The following is a 26,370-nucleotide window of genomic DNA, read 5'->3' on the forward strand; positions in this document are numbered from 1 at the left end:
CCCTTCATTGCTGTCCTTCATTTGGCCTCAGTTTTCCTAAGCCCCAAAGCAGTGGCTGACACAAGGTTAAATTCTGAAAATAATCCTGTCTCCAGTGCTTTGCTTTCACACAGACACTCAGTTCTAGGCCCCTTTAGCATCTACTGTGCAGTTATGCCAATTATTCTGAGCCATATTTAAAGTTTTTTGTTTCTTCTCAACAAGAACTCTGTTTTCTAGTCAGAAAATATGGGAATAAAATTTGATTCAGTATTCAAATACCAGCACAAGTGCTATAGGTTTAAAAAACCCCCAAACATTAAATACTTGGAATAATAGCAGTTGCTAGGAGGATTGCATTTGTGGACTGTTTGTTATTATGTTACATGAATTGCAGGAATCTGTTCCAGTGAATATTTGTACTCCTGCAATCTTATTTGCTTTGTATATAGTGGCTCTTGCAATGTGGGCATTTGTGCAGCCTTTGTATTTTACACGACTTCCCAAGAGGAGAAGCAGTAGTGAAACCAATAAAGAAGGCAATAAACCTGTATTAATAATGTATGCAGAGCTATAGATGTCTATTTACATGATGCAATATTAAAGCGTAAATGCCCTTTTTTTTTTTTTTAAGAGGAACATGAATGACCAAACCAATGTTTTTAGATTTTTTACCAACAAAGACATCATCATACTGCTGCATGTTAAGGACCTCTTTCAATACTCACACAAAAGCCCCCACATTTTTACTAGTTTGTATTTAATTATACTGTTGGTAAAACCAAAACCAAACAAACAATTTGAAACACAGGAAATATATACACGTGTGCTTATTCATTAGGAAGATAAACTTTGCCAGGGAGATGGCAGATTTCACTCCAGAACTTAAAAATTTCATCTGCTGAGAGCATCTTTGGCATCATATTTGGTTAACAGATAGATCTGAAATATCATTACTGATGGACATAATAAGTACTTTAATTGTAAAGCAGTAGGTATCATTGCCACCATTTATTATTTAAGCCAAGGTAATCCCAAATACTTTAGCAAGCTTCTGATGCCCTGATTTTTTTAACTCAAAGACAGAAAAAAGTAGAACCAGCAAAGCTTTCTTTTCTTCTGTAGTGACAAGACTACAAAGTAGCTTCCTTCTCTGCTGGGGTTTTGGTGTGTGTGAAGAGAGACCAGAAGTATTTCTGTTTGATCAAGCACTTAATATCATAATAGGATCTCAGTTTCTCTTTTTACCATTTTTATGCAAGTGATAACTGTGTACCCAGATCAGCAGTGTAGAAATCAAATTAAACTTAATTCTGTGACTAGAGTTACCTGCATGCTTGCAAGCTGTCCTGGAACTGGAAGCTGCTGTGACACTGCTGAGTGCTCAGCCTGGAGGACAGAGGCACCAAACCCAGCGTGTCCATGCTGTCCTGAGAACTGATTTCTCACTATGGCTATTATAAAGTAGTATTCCCCAGCTATTTCAAACCAAATGTGCATTGGGGTCAGCATGAGTAAGAGTGGTTTATGGCTGTGATTCATGCCCCAGCACTCATCCAGTTTTTATTCCACACCTGCCTGGTGACAAAGCCCTCTGCTGCCTCTCACCTGCAAGGAGGACACGTCTGCTCCTCGCTGCACCAAGGGCTGCTCAGTGCTTGGCAGGGCTGGGAATTCCACCAGAGCTCAGCACTGAAAACTGCTTTGTGTCTTTCCAGCCTCCCAAGCAAGCCAAGGCCACCTTGTCCTCTCATCACCCCTATTTGCCATCACTGCCTCCATTCTCATTTTTGCTCCTTCCCTCACTCTCTTCAAAGGTGAGAGGGGAGAAGCTTTAACTGCTCCTGTCAAACAGGAGAACTGGGAAGAGTGCAGGTACAAAGGAAATACAGGAATTCAAAGTGACTGTGGTTTAAAATATATTCTTAAAAAAAAAATGAAAAGAGAGAGATCTGTCTTGGTCTTGGGGAATGACAGAGCATGATTTTCTTACTTTTGCAGAGAGGACTACACACATCAAGTGAGAGCAATGCCCACCTGAGAATTTTTGTATAGATAGATCTTTGAAGAATCAGCTTCTGGCATAAATTCTACAAATTACCAGGAGACAGACAGGTAGTCTTTCACAGGAGGAGGAGGAAGCAAAAAGGAGTTATAAACAGAAAAAGTCAAGTAGTTGGAGAATAGAAACAAATCAAGACAAGAAAAAAAAACCAAAATAACCTAATTTTTCAGATAGTTCCTATCTATTCGATAGATATTTGCAGGATTTCTGGGAATATTTGTACCTCTCTGCAGTGAAAGATGGACCTGTGAAGAATTAGATATTCATGGTGGATGAAGAAATAGGTTTTCAGCCCCTCTAGGGCTCAGCACTGTCAAATGCACAGTGAGGTTGAGTAATGCTCAATCCTACAACACCAGAGTACCTTCAATTTAACAGAAACCTTCTGTCTAGGAAAGGCACTGAAAACATCCTGGGTTTGAGCAAAATCAGGATTAAAACACATGCTGAGACGTAGAACTGAGCTAGGATCCAAGGAAAGAACAAAAACATGATGCTATCTCACCCATCCTAACTGACATGATATAATTTGAACTTTATGACTTTCATTAATACAGAAGAGAGCAAACAAACATGAAAAGGTGATGACTACATGGGGAGATGCATTACAATTTTGAAGTAAAGCTCTCAGTAAATATAAAAGAAGCTGCAACAGAGAAGTAAAATCTAAGCTGTTTGACCTACAGAATAAACAATCAAGCAAGACCCTGAGGCTTCTCCCAGCTCTGGCTGTTTATCTTAGAATAAATCACATTGTTGCTCTTGGCTCTCACTTCCCTCCTAACCTTTGTCAGTCTTGTCAAATTGGCCTGTAAAGATCTCTAGGCCAGGGCTTCTTTCTTACTAGGCTGGACCAGCATAACCTCCATCAGGTCTTCTGTGCAGCCAGAGAATCCCTGAAAACTGATAAATAACCTGTTAGATTCCCTTGGTTGCTGACAGCATAAAATTGTCCATACAGGGTCAGACCAAAGCCCAGTGAGGGGTTCAGCTGACCTCCCTGCTGCCAAAGAATGGCCCAGAAAAAGGTGTAAGCTCAGGGAGATGCCCTTAAATACTCTCATCCCCACTCAGCTTTGAGGCTCTGACTTTCTGAGCCAGCAGCAGTGGCAGTGGTGCCTTGGCTGGGATGCTGCAGTGCACATCTGCACCATTCCAGCAGCAACTCAGGGCTCTCCTGCAGCTGCTGAGCTCACTGATGAAAGCTGCTCCTTCATGATGATGTAAGAAGCAGCAGACTTTGTTTCCTGAGGAGATCACACAATGACTGATAAATGCAGACAGTGAATCTGTGGGGAGAACTTTATTCACGATCTGGGAGTGATGTGGAATTGCTACCAAAACACCTAAGAGCCCTGAGGGGGAATTACCTATTGCTTTTCTATTAGGAGCTCCATGTCAGTGCTGATGACTTCCTGCTAACCCAGACTTGTGCATAAACTACTTTTTTGTTACTTTATGTCTTCCCTATAATCCTTTCATTCTGAATAAATAGGATTTTGCTTTATGGAGGCTGGTTAACCTTATGCTGAACTAAAAATCAGACTTGCAGTTAATTACCAGGATCTGCAGTCTAAAGCCCTGCAATCTGAGCATTTTATATTGAGAAAATTGAAGCACAAAGAAATGACTTAGGCCAAAACCAGAAAATCTAATCAGACTTTGGCAGAGTTCAAAACAACATTAAATCTCTTATTGTAATTGCAAAACATTCCAGCAAAAACTGATCATCAAAAAGCAAAAGGAAATAGCAAAGGTATTAAGAAGTAGATAAACAGTATGGCACTTGAGATGGTGTATTTCAAAATTTTATCAAATCATTAACATATCTGTTAATAGACTAACAATTATTTTTTTTCTCTATAGGTCAAATATATACCAATATGTGGTAGATATAGAGAAGAAAACTCTAACTCAGTAAGGAAAGGAGGACATAAAAATGTCTGAGAAACATGCCCAGTATGTCTTGAATGAATAACAAAATCTGCTACCAGAGTGAATGATAAACCCTTCAGAAAGGATGTCCTGTTTTCCCAAACATCACAAAGACAAACCCCTTTCTCCTCTCACTGCCATCACTTTATTTCTATGTTGACCACCTTATAAAGACTGAAAAAACAATATTCAAACACTAAGCCAGCTACTCTTACATGAGCATGTATAATCCAAGCTGGTTGTACCCCAGAATTTTGGGTTCCTGTCTGGTCAATCCTTTTCTCAGTTTTTGGGAGCAATTATTTAAGTGCATATCCCACACAGGCCACCTCCTCTGTAAGCTGTGCCAGCACAGACAGCTGATAGTGAGACAGAACATCCAGACATAATACAGTATTTCTTCACCTGGATATGTTCCAGAATTACTTGGGAAACACTGGAAACCTTTGAGATATTGTTGCAAATGCAGTGTGAACCTTTTCCATTGTATGCCAGGTCAGCCTGCATGTAAGTTGAAACTGCACAAATGGTGGTTTGAAATCCCACAGAAAACTACAAAATTTACTGGAGAAAGACCTTAAACCATTACAACATCCATAACTCACATCAGCTTTACCTACATTTAGCAGGCTTTGGTTCTGCAAAGTGTTTTCAGGGTGAAATACACACCCAGGTAACTCTCTAGTGCTTCAGCCTTGTTTTAGACTCAACAAGTGAGTCCCAAAAATATGTTAAGCCTGCTATTGCCAGGCACAGAGATTCTTCACTTACTGCTTGGACTCTTCCCTCTCCTGAAGGATCCTGCCCTGTCTGTGTTCCCACGCTCTGGATCAGCACCAGCTACAGCACTTCAGTCTCACACCTCTCGGGGAAAAGAGGGATGAGGTAAACAGCCATGGCAAGGCTGGAGGAACACAGTCTCCAGAGTCTGTATCTCTACATGAATTTCTCACTGAAACCCTTTTGAAATTCTCTTTAATTGATTTAGCATCGTGTGGATGAGAAGCAGCTGTTGATTAGCTGTCAGCTCAACTCACTGCCCCCAGTCACCTGGGCAAACCTACCCTCAGCAACCAACAGCCCCTTCCACCAAAAAGGGAGGGGGAACAAACCTCTGCTGAAGCTATGAAAATAAATGGGGGGAAAAAAATCTGTCTCTGAAAAATATCCATGTCAGAAAGTATCCAGCAGAGCAACCAACAAAAAGTTTCCTACCAGACTACTTGGGACAGCTGAGAAAGAAAACAAGCGCAGATGTGGATTGGTTGGAAGTCCTTGGTCTAATGAAAAGTAGTTCTTTATGACTCTGGAAGTAGCTTTTAGCTTGCAGTCTTGTGTTAGTCTGGGGACTTTACAGGAAAATAGTTTAAAGCCTCTACCCTATTAATTTCTATAAAGGCCAATATAAGTAAACCTGCCATCGTAGTCAAAAATCACTGAGAAATTGTACAAGAAACACCTACAACGCCACTAAAAATCAAACCAACTAAAAATATCCTGACCCTCATCCTGTAATGGAACAAAACCCCACATTCTTTGCAACCTTTTTTCCCCCTTTTTTATGAACTTTCTCTTTTTAACACATTTGAGACCTGAAGTTTAGTCTCTGAAAGATCAAGTATTATGAAAAAAAGCTTGCATCTCTTTCTATTCAGACAGACCCAGAGGTTTGAGAGCAACTCTACCCCACAGCCTCAGCTCCATGGCTGCTCTCTTTCCAGTCTAGACCTTGGGGAAGATCTTTCTCTCTCCTCCTCTATCCCATCTTCTCAGAGATTTCCCAAAGGCTGAATAGGACACGTCCTACAGGTGCCAAGTGCCTTTCTCCAGTGGCAGCTGGAACCTGACAGCATGTGGAATGGTGTTGGATACCTGTGTTCAGGCAGCCCCAAGGCTGGGTTCCCTCTGTGCCTCACAGAAAAGGAGGAATTCCCCTCCATACCCCGAGTCAGCAGCCCCAAACCAGAGGAACCCTGCTGCCTGCCCACCCTGCCTGGTGACACTCTTTTATGAAAACAGACCTTACTATAGGGTTATTTAAAAGCAAAACAAAACTACCAAACGTCAATCCCCACAAAATAATCCCATTGCCCTTGTCACTTGGGCTTTGTAATTTACATCTGTGAGACCTGCTAAATCAATGCAGACCATAAAAACCAAAACACAGAGCATTAAATATTAAGTGCAGACATTCCTCTGAGACAGGTATCAAGGTGGGAGAAAAACTGTGATAGTTATTATTGTCGAGAGCCTGATGCAATTCTGAGCTCTCCTGGTGAAATTCAAACCTGCAATAAACATTCCTCTTGCTTTACAGTGTGTCGAGTTTTCTTCTATAGTTTTTTGAGGACGTTTGTATTATCACCAACAACAAAGGAATACTATTATATCAATAGATATATCTATACACAGCACACTGGAAACCCTGAACTATTTAATGACACAATCGGCAGGGATGAGCTCTGAAATACTGCTTAGCTATTCCTTTCACAATAATTTCAAAATAGTTCAGCTGAAAAGCATTCTTTCAGTTTAGTCCTGCTGTAGATTTTAAAAAATACATCTATTTAAGCTTGAATCAAGTTGGTGATTTGATTCAAGAAAGAAAGAAAAAATAGAGAAATATACATGAAGGGAAGGCATTTCTCTGTTTCTGTTACACTGATCAGCGAGGGGCATTTCAGCTCCCATGCCATTTCCTCCTTGTCTTGGTGACCATCACAGCTCTTGTACCTACAGCCTGATCCTGCAATGTGTCCATGATCATCTCCTGAGGACCACTGATGCAAGATTTCCTGACAAACACACCCTGTCCATCACCCTTCTGAGAAGGATGGCTCCAAAATGCTCTGTCACTTTGTGTCACAGCACTGACAGCCTTCCATGAATCCTTAGCATCTACAAAGTGCAGAGGAGTGGAGAGCTCTGCCAGCAGCAGGCAGTGGGGTTTCCAGGCCCATTTGCTATTTTCCTGTCTATCACATATTTAGGATTAAGCATGCTATAAACCCCAGAAGTCTGTGCCTCTGCTCTGCAGGAGGGAGGCATGTTTGGGCAGGGAGGCAAGGCTGAAATCAGCACAGAAAAGCTGTAGCAGACAAGGAGCAGGAGGTGCATAACTACTGGAGAAGGCCATGCTACTGAGGGACAGCTCAAGGCTCAGAAATCAATGGTGTGTCTTTTATCCAGTGTAAAAGGAGTGACTGCTGAACCTCCCTCCAGTGACACCTCCCTCTCTTCCTTTGCCACCTTTATATCTCCGTGACATCTGACTCAACTCCATGGTCAGCATCCCAAAATCACTGACCACTAGCTGGCTGAGCTTACAACAACTCAGGGCTGTTGGCACCTGAGAGCTGTTTGTTGTCCTGCAGGAGGTCTGTTCTCAGCATGGAGTAAGCCTGGTGTCACACCAGGAAAAATGTCAAGGGCAAAATTGTTACTGGCCAGGGCTGGACTTGAGGAATTTGCCAGTGGAGTTTCCCCAGTCATGCTTGATGAATGTGTTTGGAGAGCTCCCCTCTTGACCTCTGCCTCAGCACAGGAGGCATTTCAGAAGTGACCAAGACAACCTTCTTCTCTAGAGTGTTAAATACAAGATCTGCCATGGCTTGAAAAAGGCTGTGTGAAATCTTCCCTGAGATGAGTTTTGTGCTGGCTAAAGCAGTTTAGCATATTCTCCCCTCTGTTGAGCTATCAGTGCCATCTGAGGCAACAATCCTGTAAAACAGAGTGGCAGAATCCCCAGTCCTCAACAGAAAGCAAATAGATGGTTTTCTTGGGAACATCTTTATCATTTTTCACCCTCGAGTTCCATGGGTTTTCTCATTTTGCTCCACTCAGCAGCTTTGCAGTGGAGGGCTGTGCTGAACATGACCTTACAGAATTAGCTACCTGCACAATTCCAATACAAACTGTTCTCTCTGCGGAGCGATCAAAGACATTTTCTTTTTCATCAAAACTGAACGTGTTAACTAAACCACCATGACAAACCCTGTACTATTGCAGTCAAATCTAAATGGCTGTTCAGTGATGCACAACAACCTCTTCTTTTAAATCCTAGCCTGCTTTGGCTCCCAACCACAACCAGTTACAATTAGATTTTTCATTCTTGCCACATCCCTTGCAACCAGCTGCAGTTAGAGTGTGTATTTCTTATCCAATCAGTTTGTGCTCTGTACCTGCCAATATGGAGATGAACTGAACTAAATGGATAACAAAACCCTGATTCCTGCCCTGGGGAAGCCTTAGAAAGGGTCTCAAGAGTTTGAGTATGTTGGTGGTAAAGAACTGCCTTTGGAAGAATGTGGAAATAAAATGTAAGTAAGGATCCATTTTGTGGCTTGATTTTAGCCATTAGTGGCCTAGATTTTCTGACTCTGCACTTCAGTTCCTTTACCTCAGTTGGAACTTGTCAGCACTTGACAGTCAAAGCCAAATTTACTAATATTGCAAAAGTAAACACAAAATTTAGCCCAGTAGTGTCTGTAAGCAGAAGCCCAACATTGGATTAATCAGATTCCCAGGAAGTAGAGCAAAGCAGAAAAATGGCAGATGAAATTCTAGCATAACATCTGTCCATGCTGGGGCTCGAGTGACTCACTCTGGGTAAAATGGGAACTACCTTTAATTATCCTGAACCCAAACAGAAAGTCATTTTTGGAAGTGCCCATCTGTTATAACACAGGGTGGTGTTTCCAGGGCTCTTCAAATCCCTCCAACATTTTCAAGTACCCAAGAAAAGAATGTTTTTTATATAGTTGACTACATTTGCAATTTTCCTTTCCTTATGTCTGTGCATATATTATCAATATCTATGCATACTGGGGATTTACAACTGTAATTTAGCATTGCTCAGTTTACAGAGAAAACTGAATAACACAGGACTATCTGACAATACTGGGTGGTGCTGGATAGTATTACTCAGCTCTGTAATTATCTTATCTCTACCTGCACAGCCATAGTTTCAATCAAAAAACCCTCAGTCGTTTCCACTCCTACTGGAGATAAAGTGAGCCAACAGATCACTTAATCGATGCCTGTTCCTCCACACAGATGATAACAAAAGTATGAACTTCCTCGGGATGTTCTTGCATCACACTCACTTCAGAGCAGGAGAATCATCACTGCACAGTGCAATTCCACCTCAATTCTGCTCTGGAGCCAGGCTGGGAGAGCTGAGGCTGTTCACCTGGAGCAGAGAAGCTCCAGAGAGACCTCAGAGCTCCTGCCAGTGCCTTAAGGCACTCCAGGAGAGCTGGACAGGGACTGCCCATGTAGTGATGGGGGAATGGCTTTAAACTGAAAGGGTAGATTTAGATCAAATGTCAGAAAGAATTTGTTCCCTGTGAGTGTGGGGAGGACCTGGCACAGGGGTTTTTACTCTGCTTACACTCCCAGAGAAGCTGTGGCTGCCCCTGGATCCCTGGAAGTGTCCAAGACCAGGTTGGACAGGGCTTGGAGCAACCTGGGATGGTGGAAGGTGTCCCTGCCATGGCAGAGAGGTTAAAATGAGATGGTCTTTAAGGTCCCTCCCAACCCAAACCACTCTATTATAAGAGATTTTGTGCTTCTCCATAGCCTTGTGGGAGGAAAACAAGGGCAAAAGGACACACAGGTGACTCTGATCACTCATTGCCCACTGGGTCTCAGGGCAGAACTACATCGAGCTCTTTAACACTGATTGAGGCTTACAATATTTCACTATTTAATTGCCATTAAAAATTCCCTCTCTCCTTGCCAAAGGAGAAGCAGCAGAGTAAGGAACCCCTAAAAAAAAAAAACAAACAAAAACAAAGAGAGAGAGAAGAAAGCAGCAGCAAACCCCTCTCCCCTTCTCCAACTGTAAGCAAACAAATTCAGCTCCACCAAAGCATCTTTTGGACACAGTTCTGTTCAGCAGAAAAATGAAATTATCCAGGACTACTTTGCCAAGGCTGTGACATATGTCAACTGCAACCATTGCTACAGTAGCATATACTTAATTTATAGCTTTTACAGCGCATTTTCAGCTCTAATCATGCTTCTCTCACACTATTTAAATTTATTAAAAAAACCCACCAAAACAAAGAGCTCTGTAACACATATTCCCTAATGCACATTTGCAAGCAAAGCATCTACAGTCTCAAATCCAGCATGACTCACGTTACAGAGCAAAAAGAGTAAGATGATTAAATAGACTGGCTCACCCAGCTTGTTTTTACACATCAATAAATAACCTCAACACAGCAGAAATAGAGATGTGGTTTTCTGTTTGGAGGTAATTCAAACACTGGCTCTTCTTCAGACCTTCCCCACTATGTAAAATAGACCTGGGCAAATAATTCATTATGAATTATTCATTCAATTAATTTAATTTCTTCTGCTCACTAATTAACTATCTTGACTTTTTTGAATGTTTTCATTATCTGAAAATTATTTACTCAACAGTTTCTATGAATAACTCCTCGCCTCTAGATTGTTCACAAGCAGATTACTGCAAGAAATCAAAATTGTAAATTCAAGCTGTGCTGAATAGTTTTAATTAGATATGCAAGTCACATGGAATTTTTCTGGTTCTTTATTGGATATATGGCAAGGGAGAAAAAAAAAAAAACCAGAAGAAACCCCACAACCAACACCACAGATTTCTCCTGCAAACAAATCCATTCCAAGACTAAAATTTATGTGCCACGGAAATTCTTGAAGATATTAATTTTATATCAGAGAATGATTTTATCTTAATCTTTGAGGGAAAAAAAACCCAAGGAGTAAAATAAGAACTTTAATCTCAAAAACTGAAACACAGCTTCTATGCATCTATTCTTGAACCACTTCAGCTTCCCCTACAATCTGGATCCTCTTCCAGGATGAAACCTCCAGTACAGCGAGGGTGGGTGAGGCAGAGCTGCAGCGCCACCAGCAGCCCTGCAGAGAAGGGATGGCCAAAGTCCCCTCCTTGGTCTCCATCAAGGAGGTCAACTCCATGGCCAGTTTAGCTAGCTCTAGGGAAGTTCTTACAGAGGTTGTGTGGTTCTTTTCCTGCTTTTCAGAGGAAATTGGGATATTTATGGGGATAAGCAAAGAGCCCAGGTAGAGTAACTTTTGTCTTTTTGTTCAGATCTTCCCTCAGCACTGAGTTGTCTGCTACCTTACAGGAGCACCCAGCAGGTCACTCAGCCAGCTGTGACTCTGAGACCCTGACAGACACAGGGACTAAACCATGTCCTTGTCTTGCCTGGTTAATATCATTGGAAGAATCACAAAACAGAATGAGAGACAGCTACAAGTGACCAAAACATTGTCATCAGCAGCAAATGTGGCTGGGGAATCATCTATACACAGACACAAGGTGTATGAAAAACCTTTCAGCTTGTCAGCAGAGCAAGAGAAATTTTTCCTGCATCATCTAATAGTGACAACAACAAAAAAACCCAAACCTACCTCAAACACATCTTTCTTCCTCCTGCAGCTGGTGCCACCTGTAAATGGGAGTTCACTTCCACTCCCGCCAAGGTGAGAGGAAAAGGAGAGGTTGAGATGGCCAGTCATCATCTACTAGAGTGCAGTGTTTCACAGAGACTCAGAACTCCTGGCAACTCGGTGCTGCTCCTCAGAGGAGATGGCAGCCCAGGTGGAGCTGCTGGGGTGGGATGGAAGGTGGGATGGAAGGTAGGACAGCCCCCAGAGATGCAACCACAGCCTGCCACGACCTAAGGGCACTCAGCTGCTGCCTTCAGTGAAGCTCCTGGGCAATTCTCTTGCCAATTCACAGCCACCATGATATCTGTCCTGCCTAGCTCAGGTGGAGCAGCTGTGCTGAGAACTCACAGGTGTGAGCAATGAATGCTAAGGGAGCTGCAGACACACAGGTGCTGTGAGTGAGCTGTGAGTTACAAAGCTCAGACTGAGGTCAGAGTTAACACAGGATAGATTTTTCACCATAAACACACCAGATTTGGGTGTATTCACCCCCATGAACAAATCTTTGCTTTATCTGTGTGCAGATGATAAATTATTTTGGTTTAAATCCTGAAGTGTCAGTTTGACCTTTTCCTACAGCACATTAAAGACCCCAAACTCACAGCTGAAGCCCTTATGAAACAGAAGACTGTGGCCAGGGTTTGCCAAGTGGAACGCTTAACGTGCCTTACAAATGAGATTGTCTTTAAAAAACATTTGCAGATAGTCCATGTTACAAACAGATGAATTATTATTTCTGTTAAACTAACTCCTATCTCTGACTTTAATCTAATATAGTGCGTTTCCAGCCAACTAAATTCAGTTAAAAACAGTGTTCTGCAGTACTTTTATTCACACAAAACAATTTTTCTAGAATACCACAAGGACCTGTGTTGCTTAAAATCCTTGAAGATTTCCTTGAATATTTAGAGGCAAGCACCAGTTCTGCTCACTAAAACAATCTCAACTCATTCCTTGACTACTGGAATCCCACTTGTTAAGTCTCCAGCATATGTGTTACAGCAAACAGATGAAACTGCTGGTGACAATGTGCATAATGAAGAGACCCCATTCCTTACAGAGAAGGCTAATTAATCATTAGGTGAGTGCTAGTAAATTTTCTGAATCACCAAGTTTCTGACAGACACGCTGTTAAGCCAGCGAAATGCCCGCAGATGTTACTTGCCCATCAGAGGGGAACATATTCTCTTGAGGACTCTGAGTGTCTTGTCACAGTTTATTTATTTATTTTTGAGCAAAACAAAAACATTAGCAAAACCACGTAATGATTAATGTATATGTGCAAGCAAATGATAATAGCATGAAGCCTATTAATAATTAAAACCAGCGCTGGATTTTAAGATACTAAAGTTGAAATGTGAATTACTTCCCAGCAGCTCTGGAATGGTACAGTTAATGAATCTATTGCACTGTCTCCCTAATAGCTTCAGCATAACTTAATTCAGAGAAAACAATCCTGAATTTTCACAGCAGGAGGCTCAGTTTTACTTTACTTTCTCCCTATGCCTTTTAGTACTTTACCAGAGCAGCTTCCACACAAAGGCTCCATCAGCAGGTTCAGTAACCTGTGTCATTGTCCCCCACTGGACACAAAAGCCAGAGCCCTGGAACAGCTCTGTGTCTGCCCAGAACCCCCTGCTGATCCCATGGGCAGCCAGGATGTGGCCAAATATGCCACAAACCCAATGGCAAAGTCAGAGCAACACCAAGCAGCCTTTGTGACACACCAGAAACGTGGATCAGGCTTTTGCAAGGCACTCCTGAGGAAAAGGTGCTCCTCAAGGACACCTGAGATCTGCAGCTTCATTTAAATTATCCTTCTCCTTCACAGATTTTATAAGATGGTCTCAGAAAAACATTCATGAATATTTTTTAAAGTATTTCTGTAACAACAGAGATTTTTTTCAAGTGCGGACTTCCAGGCAGGGTCTCAGCAGGACTCAAGTCTGAAACCTCTCTTCCTCACTAAATGTTTTCCTTTCAACAATTTCAAACTTTTTCCCCCCCCCAACCATTACAAAAAAGGCTGGCATATATATGAAAACTACCATTTCTTTTATTCCTCCCCCTCCCTCCCCAGGTATTAATTACATTATAGTTCATTAGCTCAGCTCATTAAAACCACAGTACAGGTAGGAAATAGGTAATTGGCTAGGTACAATTATTACATAAATTTAATTAGCTGTTTTGTGCTTTTATCAAAAAGGTGACCTCTGTGGAGTCTGGAATAGGTTTTCCTCCCTTGCTGCTTGCTGGGTTGCAGCCTTGGGTCTGTGATTACCTACGAGGATGAAAAGCAACATTCAAATTGCTTTTGGTGGGGTTCAGAGTGAGGGGAAGAGGCAGCTGCATCTGGATACTGCAGTATAAGAGTGGTGCATTTGAACATGACCTGTGCCTCCTCACTTTGTGCTTTATTGTAATTGTATTTATTGTTATATTATATATATGTTATAGATATTATTATTATTGTATTGTTATTGTATTTATTATAAGCACTAGCCTGGATGTGGGGAATGTGGGATTTTACTGTTCCAGATCTCTTAAGACTCCATGAAATCCAGAGCAAAAGAGTTAAACCCCACGGGAAATACAGAAAATATTCACACATCTGCACAGAGCACAGGCTGGCTTGGTGGCAGTGCCACAGGGAGCACAGCAAGCCTCTCACCCCATGTCACACTGCACGCCTGCACAAGCTGCCCCCAGCCACTCCTAGAGGGGTTTTATTTCAATATTGCTTTAATTAAACAACTAGAATGATTTGTTCCTGAGAACACCACACAAATGAGCACCACTGATGGAAGCAGCTCTTGGGATGCTTTCAATTAGAACAGCAATTGGTGGGGGTGGCAGGGCAGAGTCCAGGTCCTAATTAAGGAAATGTGACATCTCCCTGTGACTGACTGAGGTGGGAGCTGGACAGAGCCCAGAACACAGAGGGAGGATCAAGCAGCAGGTTCAAGCAAGTTCAAAACAGCACTGAGAGGTTTGCTTCTCACCTTTACAGGAAAATATCTCTGTACAGTCTGCAAAGGAGTTTCCAAAGAACCTTCTATCTAAAGAAAACCCATAGATACCTTATGTTTGGGTAAAACAAAACAAAATTTTAAGTGAAAAAAGGGATTTTTTTTTTCAATTTCATCTCTGTGTTAATTTTGAAAAATTTTCTCTTTAAAAATAAAATATCCACAACTATTCTGAGGTTAAACACTTTTGTTGTATTACAGACACTCCTCCCTAAATCTCACATTGCTAAAATCTAGGTTTGTATACTTGCAGCTTCAATATTATGTAATTTCCCAATGCTGGCAGACAGCACAAATACCTGTCTGTTTGTGCAATCACACCAGGGATGCAGCTGGGATTATAAATTATCTCCAGAGAAATAAGAAACACAAAACAAAAGCTTGTCAAGTCAACTGGAGCAAATTGGTATTGTGCTGGAACAAACTGGAGAACTAACAAGCAATACAGATGAAATCATGGACAGCTAGAGCAGATCCATAGTTTATCTTCCAGAGTCAGTTAATGTCAATGTCAGTGGAATTTGCACAAGCAACAAACCCTCAACCTCAGCTCTGCGCTAGCTGACATTTCCTTCCTTTTAAAATTGGCAGTGGAACCTAAATTTAACCTCTGGAGAATATGCCACATGACATCTGTGTTCTTTACATGTTCAGCTTAAGACTTTGAAAGCTAATTTATCCATGCAGCACCTCAATGAGTGACTCGCCTAGCAACTGCTGAACCTCTGTCACTTGTTGGCTCCTGGCAGCAGAGCCTTTTTCTCTTGAGCCCTCATTTTTTAATAATGACCGTCTTAGACCCCTGAGGAAGACACTAATGAGCATTTGAAAATGCCAAAAAAAAAAAAAGGAAAAAAAAAGAAAAAAAAGAAATCTAACAGCATTCACTGATTTTTGAAGAAACAACACCTATTAAAAGTGGTCATTGTACCAATAGATTTTTGCAATAAATTGTGCCAGGCTGTGTTGTTAGATTCCTATTGAACCTCACGGCCAAAATACAGACGCTTGAAGTAGCGAAAGCCAAATTAAAGATTTCTTACAAAGTGCCGCTTCTGTTACACGCTTAAGAAAACAGTATGTGAGAAGAATTTTGAAACAAATAGAATTTTGAAACAAATATCCCCTCCAAACTGAAACAGCCTCGAAATAATAAAGTAGGGTGACAGAAGTGCCTTCCCAGGATCCCCTGGGTGCAGATGTGAGTCAGTGAAGAAGGATCTGGAGAAGTGACTTTTCCCCCAGAAGTGACCTTGGCCTGTCCTTGCACTGACTGTGGGTCCCAAAAAAAAGCAGATACTTCTACCACATCATTTAGTACTTTAACATCTTCCCCTAAAGAAATCAAGTGGTGGTGTACCCAGCTATAGTAGCAACAAATCAAATGTGCTGCAAACACCATGAGACCAGGAGAAAATGAGTTTGAGATATTATCCTTGTTCCTTCCTTACACGCCCCCATCTGCAGAAACACTCAACTCTATCCTCCCTTTATATTAGAGGAAAATTAATTAAAGAGGTGATAATTTAGAACAAAAGAAGTGAAATAACCTGTAACATAAAGGCATTATTAATGAAGGACTGTTACTTGAGAATAGATGGATAGATGCATTAAAAGGAAAACAACAAGGAAAAATTTAACAGGTTTTAAACCTTGTGCCTTTCATATATCCATGGTCATTTCAGTAAAATGATGTGCTTGTTTTGGGGGAACCCAGCTCTCCTAAAAGCTAGGTAAGAGTTTAAATTACCCCATCTATTTACAGTTATTGAATAGCAAAGTGCTAAAGGAAGCTGTGTCAGAGAACAGGCAGATATATGTTGATAGCATCTTGTCACCAACCTGAGATGGGTTCTTGCACTTCCTTGAATATTCAAGCAAGGGAAAAAGGGAAAAAGAACTATTCATATGCATACACAGGGAAAAAGAACTATTCAGATGCATTATTGAACCATTGTACAAATGCCCTCTGAATCAAAATCCTAGATTGGCCTCTCTGTAAAATAGGAGCAATTTAAAAACTGTCCCGACTGCTGTCTGTAGACTGTAGGCATCAGATAAATCATTGGAAAAAACCCCACATATCCAAATTTATTTGCTCTGCCAGAATTCATGCACCCATACGTGAACACAATGACTTTGTGCACTTTGCCCACTCTATGAAGAAGTCAATGAGGTTGGGGTACTGGAAACTGGCAGAAAAATAATTCAGATAAAATTAAAATTATGGCTGCAGAGAGCAGCCTTCATTCCAAATTCTTTGTTCCAGAAAAAATGCCATCCAAACCAGCAGAATAACTGTGGGAAAAGCAGCTTTTGCAGTTTCACAAATTTGGTGTGCAGTCACTGGCAGATCTTAAGGACAGAGCATGGCAAGTGACCAGGGGACTCAGGGCAACCATTCCCTCCCTCTGTCTTTAGTTACTGAGCATTGTTTTTCTGCTTACTAATTTCCTCTTTCATTGAATTGAACAGAAATAAACCCAAAGGTGGGTCTCAATCGCACACAGTTAAAATTAATCTCTTCAAATTCTACAGACCCCAAATCCTCTTGGTACAATTTTATTTTTAAGGGATGCCCTGCAATGATTTGCTGTGAGATGAATTATACATTTATATCACATACTTGTTGTAGCAAAAATAATCTATAAATGTTTAATAAATACCCTGTAATGCTTTTGGTGAGCATGTTATAAATAAGTAACAATAGATTTGCAATGAAATATTTATATGCATTTTGGCTATTGTTATGCTTTAAGTGTTCAAGGAGCCATTACTAACAAAGTGAATGGAGTTATCAAGGTTATAGATATGTTCTGCAAGCCATTTATAATGAAATGTTCAACACTTAAAGTAAATGCATTTGTAGAGGTTGTTGACAAAGTGTAAGTGTCTAACAAACCATTCATACTAAACTCCACGCAGATATAAATGATACGTAGGCCTTTGATAAGCCATTTATAGTGAGACACGAAACTCTGCTCTTCTGGGAATGGATTGGGAGATCCTGGGTCTTCCTCTATCCCATCCCTGCAGCTTGCTCACAAATGCATGCTTACAGCTTGGCAAATCCCTTAAAATTCATATTGTTGAGTGCAGCTTGGCTGTTAGCTCCAGGTAACCTGGAGGGTCAACAGCAGGGATAAGTTCCAGAGAGCCACTGGGGTCCAACAGCAGCCTGAGGGTTCTTCCATCAGCATGGTCCTTCCTGAATATCCACTGTGTCAAGGTCCTGCTGTGGGAGGGACAGGAGAGCCCTGGTGGCCAGCAGGGAATGTCAAACTGCACACCCATCCATGGCAGGGTGCAGAACAGCCCTGGGAGAGGATCTGACCCGGCAGGACAAACTGCAGCCCTCAGTGTGACACACACAGCCCTCCTGGAGCTCTTTAAACAGACAGCATGAACCATTCCTAGGGATATCAGCCATGGATTTGCAGCACTCTGAGATCACACACTGATCACACACTGACCCTGCAGATTTCCCAGCACCTGTCCCCTTGGGGAGCACCTGAGGCTGCCTTTGGCTCCCACAGCTGCCCTGGGTGTAGTTCTTTGTGCTCAGAGCTTCCTGAGCACTTTCCCAGCTCCTGTCAAACACCCTGGGCTCTGCAGCAGCACTGCTCACAGCTCTCTCTGACCCTCAGAGGCTGAGATGCCTGGGACAGCAACATTGTTCTCATGACAGGAAATCATCGTGATTCCTCTCTCTGTGAAAAGAGCACTACAAATAGCTGGAAAGGTTTAAAACCTGTCTGAAATAATACCATTAAAGGTGGAGGGATTTAACTTGCTCTCACACAGCCACTCACCCAGGGCTTAGCAGTAGGGGATTTGGCTTGGAAAACTGCAGCAATATCAGAACAACAAGTTGAATACAGGAAAAAGTAATACTCATTTCTGCATTTCAGTTAAGCTTCTAAAACATAGGACTATTACAGTCTGCTGGAACATACAAAGAATGTCACAGAACTGAAAAATAAATGAAGACAACAGAACACACAGAACTGAAAAATAAATAAAGACTTCCTTTCAGTCCCTCACAAAGGTGACAAAGTGGATGCCATTGAAAGGAAGAGGACGTTGATGTGAGATAAATTAGCCAAATCACTTGCTGAAAATATGAGATTATATTAGGTTAAACATCTAAGGAAAGAAAATAGTGTCGCAATTAAATTTGCATTACAGTTGATATACAATAGCTCCTAATGTCAACGAAAGTTATTGAATTTAAAATTCTATTTCTATCTTCCACAGTGCTGATTCAGTCTGGGGTCAGTATAGGGTTTGCTCACTTTGTGTCTCTACCAGGAGTGTCAGGCACATGTGAGACGTATTAGATTTTGCTCTTCGCTTATCCCCTTTCAAATTGCAAAATCAGTCTGTGAAAATAACCTTCACTCTGTCTTTAGCTACCTGCAAAGGTAAATTCTTATCTCAACTTCATCCCTATCCTCAGTTTTATAGCAACACTAAAACATTAGAGGGAAATACTTTCTAATAATGATACATTAGTGAACAATAAATTACAGGCGAAATACTACTTAGAACATCCATATTAATACTAAATGAGTTCTTCATTATTAATATAGTATCATAAATATAAAAATGAATTATAAATAATTAGGTTATGATTTTATATTGTTAAATGCTAGAAATTATATTTTTAGTTCAAATAATTTCAAGAGATGTTGAAAAAGCCATCCAGCCTTTGGCACAGGCTGTCATGCCAAGTGAAGCCAATCTGAGGAGGACTGGCTGCTCCAATTGCACAAGCCCTGCCATGCCTGAACCCAGAAGTTATTTCACTAACAGGGCAAAAGTTTGTTTTGCTGAGGATTAGAAAATTTGAACTAACACAGCCACAGATTCCAGAAAAATGAAGTAATAATAATTTTTAGTTGTGCAGTACAACATCTGTCCTGTTGTGATCATAAGCATTTCACAAGCATAGGACTCAGGTGAGAGCCACCAGCACAAAGGATGTCCCAGTGACCTTGTGCCAAACATCCACACTGGTGCCAACAGCAGCTTTTGACTGGAGTTCATCATCCCACACCTTCACATTTTAGACTGAGAGTGCAAAACAACCACGTGGCCTTTTCCCAACAAAATTGATTACGATGAGACAAACTCAGATTTATTTTCTCGTAGTTATTTTCCTTTTCTTCCCTAATTTCTTAAGCTTTCCCAATAAAAGTACTCTGATACATCTGCTAAAAACTGCTGATGGTGATGCTGCTTCACTGCAAAAAAACAAGGTGAAAAGAAATAGTGTTCAGGCAGTGCACGAAACAATAAAAAAGTGAAGTTTCTGTGGTTTTTTCTAGCAGCTGAGCAATGCCAGGGTAAAGGAATCAAATACCTTCCGTTTAAGTGGGAAAATGGGGGCTGCACCATGTATAATAATGACATTTCATGCAGGAAAATCTTACTCTAGTGTATTAGAGAGCTTTGGGCAGTTTAACTTAACTAAGTTAAACTAAACAAAGTTAACTAAACTTAACTCAGCGATGAAACTGGAAGAAAGAACCTACAAAAATGGTTTTCAGTTTTCTGCATTCCCAATGTTTAAGGAAGCCCTCCTGTACAAAGATGAATTCGCACAACCCATCATTAATACAAGCTTTGGAAACTTATCACTTCATAATTTTACTTTGTCACAGATCTAAAAGAAAAAACGACGTGTGCACAGCAAGTGACAAACTGCAATCTCACAAGCACCGTGCCTATGCAAATGCTGTCAATAAGGTTCTAAACAGCTCATTCATTGCCAGCCTCATCCCGAAAATTGAAGCTCTTCTTACCAAGCTCTTGCAGGCTGGAGGTTATTTTTCATTTAGATAACTCTGCTTAAAATATAACTATCTTGCTGAGATGTCATTTGTCTTGCCTTGTCCTCTGAGGAAGCACAGTTCAGAATTTTGCTTGCCAGCCTCACAGAGTGTCACTGGTGCCTTGTCCCTCTTCCCATCCCCTCTGCATGCTCTGCTGGATCCTCTGCAGGCCACCAGCCCTGGGCAGCAGCAGAGAGCAGATTCCTCCTGCCAAATCAGTGGAATACCCCATTGCTAATGGGGCTAGATGCTTTTGATCCTGGGTTATCCCTGAGGTCACAGAGGGGCAGGAGGGGAGAGCCAACACAAGGGGGACAGTGGCAGTGCCAGCCAGGAGGACAGGAATGGGACCATCCTGCCAGGCAGCAGGGACCTGTCAGCACAACTTCAGCTTCTTGTGGGAAATTGGAAGAGAAAAGCATCAAACCTTACTGACTGTCCTAAAAAGTGTCCTTGTGAGGGAGCTCTGTGTCCAACCCAAGGAGACTGAGGAGCTCTGGAAATGCAACAGAGGTGTGTGTTCTGCTCCTGCATCCCTGCATGGCAAGAGTAATCTCAGACAGGGACAGAAACTGCGGTCAGCTGAAAAAAAAAATTACTGCAGAGGTGTCTCAAAATGAAAACCAATAAGAAATATCCAGAAAGAGGCACATGGATACATAATTATTTCATGAAGGTTTGTGTTTTCATGTGACTATCTTGATGTCAGAGTTGTGCTCCAAAATAATTACTGTATGAAGCAGGTCTATAATTAGGGGACATCAAGAACTTCACTGTGAACTGGAATAGCCTGTCAGGTTGAGATTTCTCTTTCACAAACTCTTGGAATTGCAATGACAGGAGTTCATTTAATGGATAAAAGATAGTGATACTGCTGCTTTCTTGTGTTACTGATCTTGCTTTTAATGAGAAATGTTGGGTTTTTTTCCCCTCTTTCTGTTGGAAATTATGCATTGAGCCTCCAGCCTGCTCAGCTGCATTCACTGCAATTGAAAAGGTGCTCCCAGTTTCTGAGGCTGTATATTCAATTAATGTACTATGTCACAACATTTTCAAAATGCAAGTTTCTTAGAAAAAGAGACATTACTGTGAAAGAAGGAATTTAAAATACATGTAAAACACATTTTCTTGGGAAGGTATTTGATTCAAATTGTTAGAAGACAAAAACCCATAAAGGTCTTTCTTATGCCTTCCTTCTTAATCTTCAGCCAAAGTTTCAGGACCATAAACTGGCATCAATAGAAGCTGCATCTCAGGAATGAAAGGAATATATGGCCTTTAGAGAAAGAAATTTTTACACTTAAAAGAGAGAGAGAGGGAACATTTCTATGCTTTGCAGTCATTCAGCATAAAATTACTTACTTATTATTCATGACTATCTTTAAATGCTTTATTGAAGCATAATGCAAAAAAGTACCTGTTCATACTAAAACCCAAAATTTCACCTATCCATTCTACATTTGGGTTTTGGCTTCAGCATCTATTAAACAATTCCATTATTTCCCCCATTTTTTGACATTGCCAGGTCAGTGGACCAATCATTGCTTGGGTGTGACAGGGACAACAGCCCACTAAAAAAAAGCCACAGCAAAGGCAATTGTGCTGTTTGCAAAGGAGAGCTAAAAGTGGGGGTGCTAAGCAGTGGGAAAAGAGAGTCTGAGGTGCAGCAGGATTTGCTCTGGGTGTTCAGTGCCCTGGGACTCTCACACTGGATGGTTTCCTTTAGGCTTGCTAGGAGCATTTGGTTCCTTGAACCCAAAAGCTTCACATACCTCCACTAAACTTTCTCATTCCACACTGAAATCCTTTTATTCCTCCCATGTATGCTCAGGGTACACAGGCTGTGCTTTCTCAGGTATTTTTGGGAGCAGGACAGTGGAGAGCCCTGATTTCCCCCTGCAGCCTCAGACTCTGTGCTCCTGCAAATCCCAAAGGATCAGCAAGCCTTTCCTCCTACCCTGCTCCCAGGGGAGCAGGGAGAAACCAGCTCAGGTTTCTAGACAAAAAATGAACTTCTGAGGAGCTGTCAGGGGACTATCCTCCTGAATTTGGCTGAAGGATGAAAAAGCAGAGAAAATATCTGCTGGTGTCTGGATCAAGCCCAGTGTGGATTCAGATCAATTCCATCAAAGCATTGAGCAGACAGCTATTAAGCACTTATTTACAATTTGCAAAGATTATGAAGAAATGTGTTCCTGAATTAAAAACAGAGGTTTCGTTTAGCGAGCTGCTTCATCTGTTAATGGTTGTAGATTTCCTGGTATCAGCAACTGTCCTGTGGTAGAAAATGTGAATAGGGTGACTTCCCCTCCTGCACTCCTGCAGCTTCACTCAATAGAGCTGAAGCTTCTCAGAGATTCCAGCAGCACCCTCTGCCAGTTAGCTGAAGCTTCTCAGAGATTCCAGCAGCACCCTCTGCCAGTTCCCATTTCACATTCCCTATTGCCACAGCACATCCTCCAGGCACACATTGCCCACCATCCCTCTAATTTCTTCACAGCACAGCCCAAGCTGCACTGCTTTACTGGGGTGTAAAGCCATGGCTAAATCACTGCCATTCTCCTTATCTTTGCAGCTGCCACAGATCACCCTGCTGGGGTGGGTTGTTTGCCACACAAACGTTTGATCCCCTAAAATTGAAGGGAGACTCAGGCCATTCTAATTGCCACCACTGCTCCCTTCAGGCCCTGCAATGCCAGCCCACCCTTGTTTCAGGAATCCTCTGCAACACAGTGACCTCTTCCCCATCCCAGAAGGAATTGACCAAGTTGAGCAGGTCCAAAAGGATCTCCTTTTCCCTTTGTTTCACGTGAGCCCAGGGTACACACCTGAGGCATTCTGCAAATGAATGGACTTCTCCTGCTGCTGGCACAGCCTTGCTGCCGGCTGGAAGTTTACTCTTTGGGCAGTGCTTCTGGAGGAATGTAATCATTTAAGTGTGATTTATGGCCCGGCTCGGTGCAGCTGGCTTAGTGCAAGGTGAGTGCACAGCAGTGCTTTAATAGTCCTTTTCCATTAGCAGGTATGTTTTTCAGCTGGCTTCCCTGGATTGGGAGAGCTAGAAACATAACATATAAAACAGTGTTGGTAAATGTCTCTGGGCTAAGAGTGGGTTTACTGCTTGCCTCTCCCAAGGTGAGATAACTGCATGCCTCTGGAAAATAACCTTCCAGGTGATAGCTGTGACTAAAAATCTGATGGGGAGGAGGGAAGAGTGTTTGCTGTAGTGAGTTTAAAAAGAGCATCTATTCAGAAGCAGATCTGTGGGGGAAAACAACCTCTTTTCTTGCACTGCTCTTCTTGCTTATAGGCTACCTTCCTGAATATCCACGCCGGCGCTAAATGGCATTAATAATTACTAAGTTATATTAAATTGCATATCAATCAAATTAATAATGTCTACCGTACTTGAGGCATTTAGGTTCTTCAAAATCACTAGCATCTGCTCCTATTAAAAATGCCAGATGATTTGCAAATCCAAACTTTTGGTGAAAAACGTTAGCTAACAAGGTGAAATTAAAATTTACATCTTATTCCAGCATAATGAATATAATTAAAAAGAGTGATAAAATCCTTTGATTAACCCTCATCCCATTTCGTGCAGCACCATTATGCAAATTAAGCACTGGAAACTTAGTACCAGCAAAAGATTCTAATATAAATATATTCTAATTTAAAAATTAAGAAAATACAAAAACATGCCACTGGATCTGTGACTGCAGCCTTTGTCACTGCTGAGTTAAAGAGCATTACTGGGGGCATATGCCACAGTGAGATAACTCATGTCTTGAGTTGCAGAGGGATTAGAGTTTGCTCCTCTTTCTTCTACCAGGCATCATATTATTCCCACAATTATTTTGGTGTATAATTTAATTAGCCTCCCTACTATAATCAAGCTGTGCTCTGTCATCAGAAACATTCAAACCCTGCAAAATGTGCATCAGAATTGCTGCGTTCTGGGTTGCTGCCTTTTGCTGCGCTGCTTTCGCTTCACTCCTGTTATTTTTCTAGTGGCAAAGTTCTAACAAAAGCATTCATTTTAAGTCCTGTCTGGTAGAACGATGTCTGGCAGCATTGTGCATTTCAAATCTTTGTTCAGAGTCCTCTCAGTTGGCTCCCCAAGAGTCTCTCCTTGGGTCACCGTGAAGGCTTCGACTGGATGACAAAGCGCAGCAGCAGTTCTGAGTTTTTGGGTTTCTTTTCCTTCTATGTGGATGTTTGGTTTGCAGGAAAAGTCCTGAGCTCCTGCCTGCAGTTTTCCAGGTGGGTAAGCCTGCTTTTGGAGCACAGAGCTAGCACAGCTAACAAGGATTCAAAAAAGAAACTTCTTTAAATTCACACTATCCGCCTTGCAGAGCAAACTATCGCTGTGCAGGGCACAGATGAGGTGCTGCAAGGGCTGCAGTCTATCTCTCAAATCCCAGCTGCTGCTCAGGAATACTGCATACAATGCTCTCCACCAAATCTACAGCAAGTCATTGACCAAACTACTTGTCTGCTTCTCCCCCTCCCATCCAAATTAGAGTAGCTAACTTAATGAAAAATGATTTTTTTTTTCTTTTTGTCGCTTAGGAGGGTCTGAACATAAAGCTCTTATCACCAAGCCACAGCTGTAGGAGGAATCCTTTAATCACAGCCTTCCTCCTTGAAGAAGAATATAGATTTATGACCGGACTTTGGTTACTGAGCGAGAAAGAAATATTGCCAGCAGCCACCATACTACTTCCCATAGGCTGTAAACAGCTTTAATCTGCTTTAGCTGTCATTTTGAAGTCGAGAGATATTAGAGTACAATGTAATTATGTAGTTGTGGGCAGAAGCACAGTTTATTTTCTTTAAACCAAAGTGGCAGAGGTAAATTCGAAGCCTGTGCCTAAACAAACAAATCCTCCTCCCTCGCTCTGGCTGCACCATGGGTGCAGCACTCCCAGCCCTGCGGTGCTGCTCTGCTCCTCCAGTGCCCTGCCTGGCTCCCCACCAGCTCTCTCTCTCTCTCAGACACACAAAAAAGCTCATATTTTCTTGACTAGTACAAAAAGTTACTGAAAATGCTGTTTTTGTCAGAGGCACACCAGGCACATCTTCACCTCTGAGCTTCCTGGGGTGAGAATCCATTCCCAAAAGCAGAGATACTCATTTTGTTACTTGCTTCAATAGAATATATGTCTGTTGCTAGCAGAGAATATTAGAAGAGCCTGATTAGTTATCATTTATCTTTGCTTTTATATTTAGTAGGGCTTATCAGAAAAGAAAGCTCCTACTTGATTAACACAGCAAAAATGGGTGTTTAGCTTTTCCTACCATCACTAGGAAAAAAAGAAAACAGTTCCCTCAGATAATTATTTTTTTTCAAAGAAAGATGCTAAGTTGTTGTCTGGAACATGCAGGCTCCAGGTCCAGCACTACTTTGAACAGTTTGCTGTGTTCTAGATGAATGCTGCAAATACTGAATTACAGTTACCTGATGTTCTGATTTGCATACGAGGTGAAATATCTCCAAAAGAAAATAAGACCAATTCTCTATCCCAGTACCTCCACTGTCAGCCAGCAAGGTACACATTGCCCAAATCTTGGCAACCTTTAATTCTATCCTGTCCTTGAGAAATCTTTACAGTCTCTTTCTACCAGTATTCTCAAAAGATCCACTTCAGTAAAGCAGAGCCCTACGTGCTAAAGTCTAACTTAATTCAGTATATCGTCAAAGCACACACTTTTACTGCAATCTTACATTTATAGAACTGTGATAAGCATATAGACATGTTTCCTCACCTTATTTATTAAGTGAACACAATGAATTTACATGGACTACTGTCATTAATGAACACTTTCCTCTTGGCCTGAGATGTCAGGGCAGAAAATACTAAACCAAACTTTCCTCTTTATGTGAGGTAATACTGCTGTCCTTGCATGAGTTAAGACAAGAGAGTGCAGATAAATTGCAGTTTTCCTGAATATATATTGTTTTGTGCTTCATATTGCATTTTAAAATTCATAGATTGAAGGATCTATTTGCCATCAGCTACATCCTATTGCCTTTGCAAGGAGCTGCTGTGACTATTATGCA

The 26,370-nt window shown here is 41.5% G+C and overlaps 1 protein-coding gene across 10 annotated transcripts in view; it reads right to left on the minus strand.

Moving 5' to 3' along the window:
- The window catches only part of LOC146430868 (uncharacterized), a 537,765-nt gene that overhangs the window by 323,557 nt on the left and 187,838 nt on the right, over window positions 1-26,370 (minus strand). The window contains exon 1 of one of the 10 annotated variants that reach the window (XR_014855169.1): window positions 11,402-11,617. The exons of the other annotated variants lie outside the window; for them this stretch is intronic. The gene's annotated coding sequence lies outside the window, so the exon portion shown is untranslated. Of the gene's footprint in view, window positions 1-11,401; window positions 11,618-26,370 lie in introns of those variants that run through there. 10 annotated transcript variants of the gene reach the window in all.

Source organism: Lichenostomus cassidix, chromosome 14 (genome assembly GCF_008360975.1).
Source record: "Lichenostomus cassidix isolate B80296 chromosome 14, HeHo_3.0, whole genome shotgun sequence".
In the NCBI taxonomy this organism is placed as follows: Eukaryota; Metazoa; Chordata; class Aves; order Passeriformes; family Meliphagidae; genus Lichenostomus; species Lichenostomus cassidix.